The sequence below is a fragment of the Coturnix japonica genome, chromosome 9 (assembly GCF_054131305.1).
Source record: "Coturnix japonica strain WE chromosome 9, WE-NBRP24, whole genome shotgun sequence".
Taxonomy (NCBI): Eukaryota; Metazoa; Chordata; class Aves; order Galliformes; family Phasianidae; genus Coturnix; species Coturnix japonica.
This window is the reverse complement of record NC_140671.1, coordinates 21,875,867-21,882,961: the sequence shown is the minus strand read 5'-3', so window position 1 is coordinate 21,882,961 and position 7,095 is coordinate 21,875,867. Positions and strand designations below refer to the sequence as shown.

At 36.6% G+C, this 7,095-nt stretch overlaps 1 long non-coding RNA gene across 1 annotated transcript; it reads right to left on the bottom strand.

The window, feature by feature from the left end:
* Positions 1 to 2,158: 2,158 nt before the first annotated feature.
* LOC146759843 (uncharacterized) lies at positions 2,159 to 3,789 on the bottom strand. Its single transcript, XR_014932064.1, has 2 exons — positions 3,333 to 3,789; positions 2,159 to 2,319 (listed from the first exon to the last, which is right to left on the bottom strand). It is a non-coding gene; the product is annotated as an uncharacterized LOC146759843 (long non-coding RNA).
* Between the last annotated feature and the right edge of the window lie 3,306 nt (positions 3,790 to 7,095).

Sequence of the window (7,095 nt, the reverse complement as noted above, 5' to 3'; positions counted from 1 at the left end):
TGAGAAACTAACCATGGTTTTGTGAACTCGGCAAGGGAGTAACTTTCAGGATGATAACAACAAGCTGCAAAGATACTCGGGGATGGTATGTAATTGGGAACCAATGAAGAGCTCCACATTTGCAATATGTATGAGCTAATTATCCGTATTATAAAGGTACACGCAGCCAAGGAATAAACGAGAATAGCTGATCATATGTCAATGACAGGTGTGGTCGTCTGCTTTTCTCCCGCCTTATGTGGATCGTCATTTTGAGGCTTCCCCAGTGCTCAAGGAACAGCCTATGGTTAATGTTTGGAATATGGCCACAGGACTTTGGGACTGTTCCCTACCACTGACAACTTGGGGTTGTGAATATGCTCGTATTTCCACAGGGACTGGCCCTATGTGGGTTCCAGCATGATATCTTCGGTCTCATCTGAAGGCAGAAAATAGCATCCAGCCTTCATAGTAATTGTAATTGTGTGTTTCTTACTTAGTGATATTGCTTTGTAACTTGCTGTGTTATAGATAATATTAGTAATAGTTTGACATAGTGTGTGATTTTCTGTTTTACCAATGCAGTCTCAAGATTTAGAGTTTAAGGCATTAGCTAGGATGTTGTGTGCTTCTTCTATTTTAGTAATAGATCAGATGTATATTAAACAGGATTTGATCTAATCAATACTAGAATCTACAGGAATAGCTCTTTTAATGTTTTAGTACTGTTTGGTTATGATGTTATTAGCCTATTAGTTAGCTTTTCTTAATTTGCAAAGACAAAACCTGGAAAGGAATCCCAGACAAAGAGATGACCCTGTAACATAGAATAGATATCTCTCTTACATCCAACTAATTGGGATTTTTGAAATATAACCATGCATCGTTTTAGACAAAAGTGCATGCTAATAGAACTAAATTTGATAGTTTATTCTGTTTTCCAAGCAGGTGTTCCACTTGGGCTCTATATCACGCACTGGCCATGCGGATATGGTGTACAACTGGAAGAAATCCTTCAGACCCTGAATGCAGGAGAGAATCTGTGATGGGTGAGAGAGGAAATGTGCACCTTGAAGCAGGGGATGCCCTGCTGGCACTACCTGTCGCATCCACCACCAACACGGTTTGCTGTTTCTCAAGGGTCAATAAGTAATAATGCCCCTAGTGATACTCTAGTACGTTTGTCCTCTAAAATTGGTTCTATTTGACATGCTACTTCATAAAATTGCACGATCATTAATCAATTATTAGCCCGGATAACTCAGTCGGTAGAGCATGGTTATGAGCATCTTAAAAGCATTTATTGCACAAATTTTAGTGGTCATTAAAATCAATATATCAGAGTATATGAAAATTGAAGACTTTTCCTGATCAGTTACAGATTAACACAATGGGACCCTCATGGATTTATTTTCAGGTTACAGAAACTTAGGTTGCAGTACAAACATGTTTGTTCTTTTTAGTGGGTTTAACAGTAATGTTGTTATGTTGTATTTGACTTGTCTCTTTTTTCACTTTTAGAGTATTGTCAATCGAGGCCTTGATTGAGTTATAATAGTTATGTTATTAATTTAAGTAGTGTTGCTATTCTATAGGCAGTATTGTAAGAAAAATTCTACGGAGCGTCCGTCATGGATCCAGATGAGAAGTTCACAAAACAGCAGCTACGAAGCAGGATAAAACTACATGAGAACTGATTGAACAAATGAACTGAACTGCTTGTTAAATATGATTAATCGGTCGTTAAATCAAACCCTTTTTCAGCCTAAAAGAAAACAGGGGAAATGTAGAGTGTGTTTTTTACAGCTAGTTAGCTGAGAAGGGTCGTAAACACGGTGCAGCTAAGCAAGCAGCCATAACACCTGCAAGGACAGCAAGAACAACAGGATGCCCTGGGATGGTGAGAAACTAGCCATGGTTCTGGGAACTCAGCAAGGGAGTAGCTTTCAGTTGATAACAACAAGCTGTTAAGATACTCGGGGATGGTATGTAATTGGGAACCAATGATGAGCTCCACATTTGTAATATGTATGAGCTAATTATCCGTATTATAAAGGTACACGCAGCCAAGGAATAAATGAGATTTGCTGATCATATGTCAATGACAGGTGTGGTCGTCTGCTTTTCTCCCGCCGTTCTGCAACAAACACCTATATACAAATTTAAGAACACAACGGAGTAACTGTTACTGTTTATTAACAACCAGTTTTAATACTACGATAAAAGTATGTCCTGAGAAAGGGGAACAAACACGCTTCTTCAAGGTTTTTTAGCTGTTCTGGATCTCAGCCGTCGCTTGATGATCAGATGATCACTTTCCTTCTTTTGTTCCTCAGATTCCTGAAGAAAACATTTCAAAAGTTACTCATCTTTTCACACAAGACTGACAAGCTCTTCTTGACCCACGCAAACATATTTCTTCCCCTAAATGGATTTCAGAATGGAATTTGCTTATTATATTTTATTCAGAAAACTATGGGATACCGAGATCATTTTAATGCAGCTTAATCACAAGGAACAAATATGGAGAATGTACAAAATCCTGTTTATCTTAAAAAAGCACACACATCTGAGGAAAGCCTGAAGGCAGCTTTCATTTTGAAATACTTGTTTTCAAAAGAGTATTATAATACTTGTTTTGTGAAACATGAAGCGTTCAGAAAACATTTTTAGCCTCAATCCCTGTAGCTATGACTTGCCCAGAATTTCAGTTCTCGGTTCAGTTCCATGTTCTCAGAACTACAGTGAGAGAAGAAATTGTCTCATCTTCTTCATCCTCTAACAAAAAAAAATAACATTTTGGTTTCTGCCCCTATCATTCGTCAAATCATCAAAGAATTCAGAAGGATATTACAGTATGGGCAAATGATCACTATGCTGAACAGAAAAAGGACTCTAATATAATTAAAAGATGCAGTTCCAACAGAGCAAGAATGTTCTTAGCACAATAGCTGCCGACAGAGTCATGAAACTGGCACATCAGATCCTTTGCAAGTTGGCTTAGACAGGAGATCATAGTTTAAGCATACCTAAAAAGCTGTCTAAGTTGTGCTCTAGAAAAGCGTGTAGTAGAATAATCCCACTCCAACACATTGAAATTATCTATGATTCCAAATTAGAAGACATCTCCGTGATTGCTACATCACCTACTTAGTAAACTGTAAGCCAGCCAAACACAGAGATCTTTGAGGACAAACTAAAACAGAACAGCAGGAAGACCAACAAGAATGACTTGGTAGAATAAAGAAATACCTCAGTACTTTCAACCTCCTCCTGCAAATAGATGAAACCTCCAGTCTGTTTGGACTCCTTAGTAGTTTATTTTAAGCCAAGACTACAGTATAATCGCTTACCGAATAAGCAGGTATATCTAGAGGGCCAGAAACGACAGTGGAATACAGCTTCCTTTTGGATCGTTTTGGCTTGGTCTCTCCTTCTTCGAGACTTTCAGGTTCATTTGATTTAGGAGAACTTACTGCTGACATCAGCTTCTTGGCTAGAATAAATTTGTTTTGATACATAAACCAATCAACTTACTGGTTTTGTGAGTCTTTAAATCAATGAATGCAAAAAAAGCTTCGTAACAAACTTGGTTTATAAATGACATGTAACATTTAAGTGAAAATACTCAGAAATTGTATTTGTTCGTCGAGGTTCTTTATTGCTTCTATAGCTGAAACAGTTTATAGTTTCAGGTACGGCAGCTTAAAGCACGCGTTAAAATGGAGTATGAAAGACAATCATGGCTCAGAAGTCGCTGGAAGTCAGAAACTTCAGCAGGAGTTAAACAACAGGCCTAACTTTCGTGCTGACAGAAGCACAAGACAGAACCAACTTTCTCTGTATACTTGTAGGTTTTCACAAATGTAATAATGAATCTCTGAAGAGACGAATAAATGCATTTACTTCATAAATCAAAGGACAACTTAACATGGCAGACAAGTCTAAGAACACATACATTAATAGCCTACAGCAGAAACAAGCCATTCTACAATGTCTAGAAAACATGGAGTAAAACTTATTCTACACCAACCTTTAGAGTGTATAATAGAAGGAGAGCTTTGAATAAAATCTCCAACTTTTTGCAGTGTTTCATCCTTCTTTTTAGTCAGTCTTGAAGCATGTACTCGCTTTCTCAGGAAGTAGTCTTTTCCGGATTTCTGTTCAACAGAGATGTGAACATGTGAAACAAGAGCATTGTTTAAACTTCATTTTAGATCAACGTTATTTTAAGTTGACATTTTGAGCTTTACTACTGACACCTCTGTTCATTATGCTGATGATACCACAATGGCAAGTAATGTAGACAATTTTATACCCTTTAGGGAGTTGTCAAAATCTCAGCTATTTCAAGGCATACGTTTCTTAAAGTTTCTTAATAAGGCAGTAGTTTCTTTTATAGTAGCTCCCAAGCTGTGGAGTTGTTTCTTACATAAGCTGTTCTAATTACATAAAATAAACAAACATACAAAACAGAAGACAACAGATGGGAAAAATCTACTACTCATACTCTGACCATGCCAAGGATACTGCTATCACATGTGAGCATCTGTTTTTAATAACTGCCATGCATATTAATGATATGAACCTTAGTTTAATACAAGGGCTTCACTTACAAAAGCACACGATAATACACTAAAGCTTCTCTTCCCAACTATTCAGTGTGCAATATCCTTCCCTCCAAATCATTACACAGTACAGCCATTACACGCTCTGGGGACAGACTGACTTGCCCTTTGGTTAGCTTATGGAATTTAATAGGAAGAGCTCATAAGCATGTAAGATTCCCATTCAGGTATACACATAAGGATAAGACACTGCTTCTTTCGTGTGACCACACAATTACAGGAAGTCCCAAGCTAGCTTCAAAACTTGAACAAAAAACAACCATTTTCTCGTCACTTGCAGAGGGTGAATTAAAAGCCATGACAGATTTTGTATTTTTCGTGTTCTCACTTTTCACAGAATCCTGGGAAAATAAGACAAGTTTCAGCCATGATTCTTTTGGAAAGAACAATTGATGTCACAAAAGTGAACACTTTAAACACTTTTGCTAATAGTAGGGAAGTATTTGCTAGTAGTAACTATTCCACTGTAAATCAAATAATAAATAAGCATTCAATTATAAAAACAGGACATTAAGATATCAGTATTAGACATCTCATGATGTCTAAAAAGCTGATTTATGTCTACAGGTTTCAAAGAAAATACACAATGGAGTTAAGAGAAATTCCCTTCTCTTAAACCATTATCACTGAGCTTGGCTATTAGTTTTGTTCATTAAAGCAGTTCATTAATTAAATTCTTCAGCTACTTTACTGAGGTAGAAATAGCATTTTTAATGCTTGTTTTTAATGCTTTTTTTAATTGTAGAAAGACAAAAAGTAGTCAGAGCCACTTTATCAGGCTCTGCTAAGAATCTGAATGGAGTATCACCACCCACTGTATTTCCAAGAATTAAGTTGGTTAATAAATACTTTGTTTTTAAAATATATGTAACTGCTATTTTATGAAAGTTAGCAATTAAAAACTTATATAGGAATGATTAACATCATCTGCTAACAAAACAATCTCCAGAAATCCTGCAGAGGAAGAAAATAAGTTCAATTTGCTGTGCCCGTTTCAGTGGCTCCATGAATTTTTTCCAAGTAACTTATCTAATCATGAGCCACTTCATAAGCATTAACATGAGGAGAGTTTTCAACAGCACCTGACAAAAATGCATCACACAATTGTTTCAACAGCTTTTATTCCTATCAAAGGCTATAAAAACAGGTGATCTGATCACCTTGAAAGGGATAAATAAATTAAAACTTGGGAATTGTTTAGAGAACATGAGATCTTTTCCTACTCATTCCTTATCAAAAGCAATACAATCACAACATTTTCAGATCTGAAGTTTCATACTAACCTCAGATTCATTTAATGAAGTGAGGCTCCTAGTACATCGACGTGACAAATAATTGTCTTCAGCTTTGCATCTTAATGGAATACTTTCTCCAGTTTTAGTTTTGCTTTGTTGTTTCCTAGGCTGTAAATATTTAAAAGGAGTAAAGATTAGGCTATGCATTAGACCTCCAAAATATCTCGAGGTTTCTAAAGTTACAGTGTAAAACCTCAAGCTCAGACGCCACATGAACACGTAAGCTGAAACACAGCACAAGTGTGGGAAGGTAGTAACATCTATTCATTGTGTGATCTTCAGATACACCCTACTGGGTCTCACTAACAGTCTCAGGCAGTATTCTGCCTCCAAAAGAGAGAAAGCGAGACATTATTTAGGGACAAAATCTGTAACGCTGGTCGTTTTGTCATCCATTCCCCCCATACTCTGCACGCTCACAGCTGCTATGTTAGAACACCAAAGGCTAAACCTCTGCCTAATCTTCAGCATCCACATACGAATACATGGAAAACTGCATGGAAAAGTTCCATAATGTACACAGAGAGATGGTGTTCTAGTAAATAAAATAGTTTTGAGAAGATGAGAGCTCATGTTTGAGTGGAAGACAAAAAGAACCAACAAGTACTCATCACTGAATATGTAGTTAAAGGACTATATGCTAAGAAAAATGATTCTAGCTCCAGTATCTCCTAGGAAAACAGAAGAACAAAAAGGGGTTAACAAGATGTTAAGTACTGACTTTCTATAAATATAATCATACCTTTTCATTTACAGAGTCATTCCTTCTACTTTGTCTTTCTTCAAGTAAAGGTATTTCTGGCAAACACTGAGGGCTACTGTGGTTAATGCGTTGTTTTAATTCCTTTATAAAGTCATCTTTGTCAGCCAGTTCTTTTCTTAACTCTTCTATCACAGTTGCATTATCCTAATAAACAGTAAAAACTGCTGAGTTATGGGATTGGCAAAAGGAATTAACACACACAAGCAGTATTGCAATTACTTAGTAGCATCAGTTTTAGAATTGCAGGCTAGAACACTTAACTATTCAAGAACAGTAACATTTCACGGATTTGTACGGTCACTGTTACAAGTGCAGTAGTCACAGAATTGCCTGGGAAGTTGTAATACAATATATTTTGATTCTTCTATTTTACTTATGTGCTTCAGCCTTCATCTCTCTTAAGATATAATAATCCAAGCTTTTATTTGTT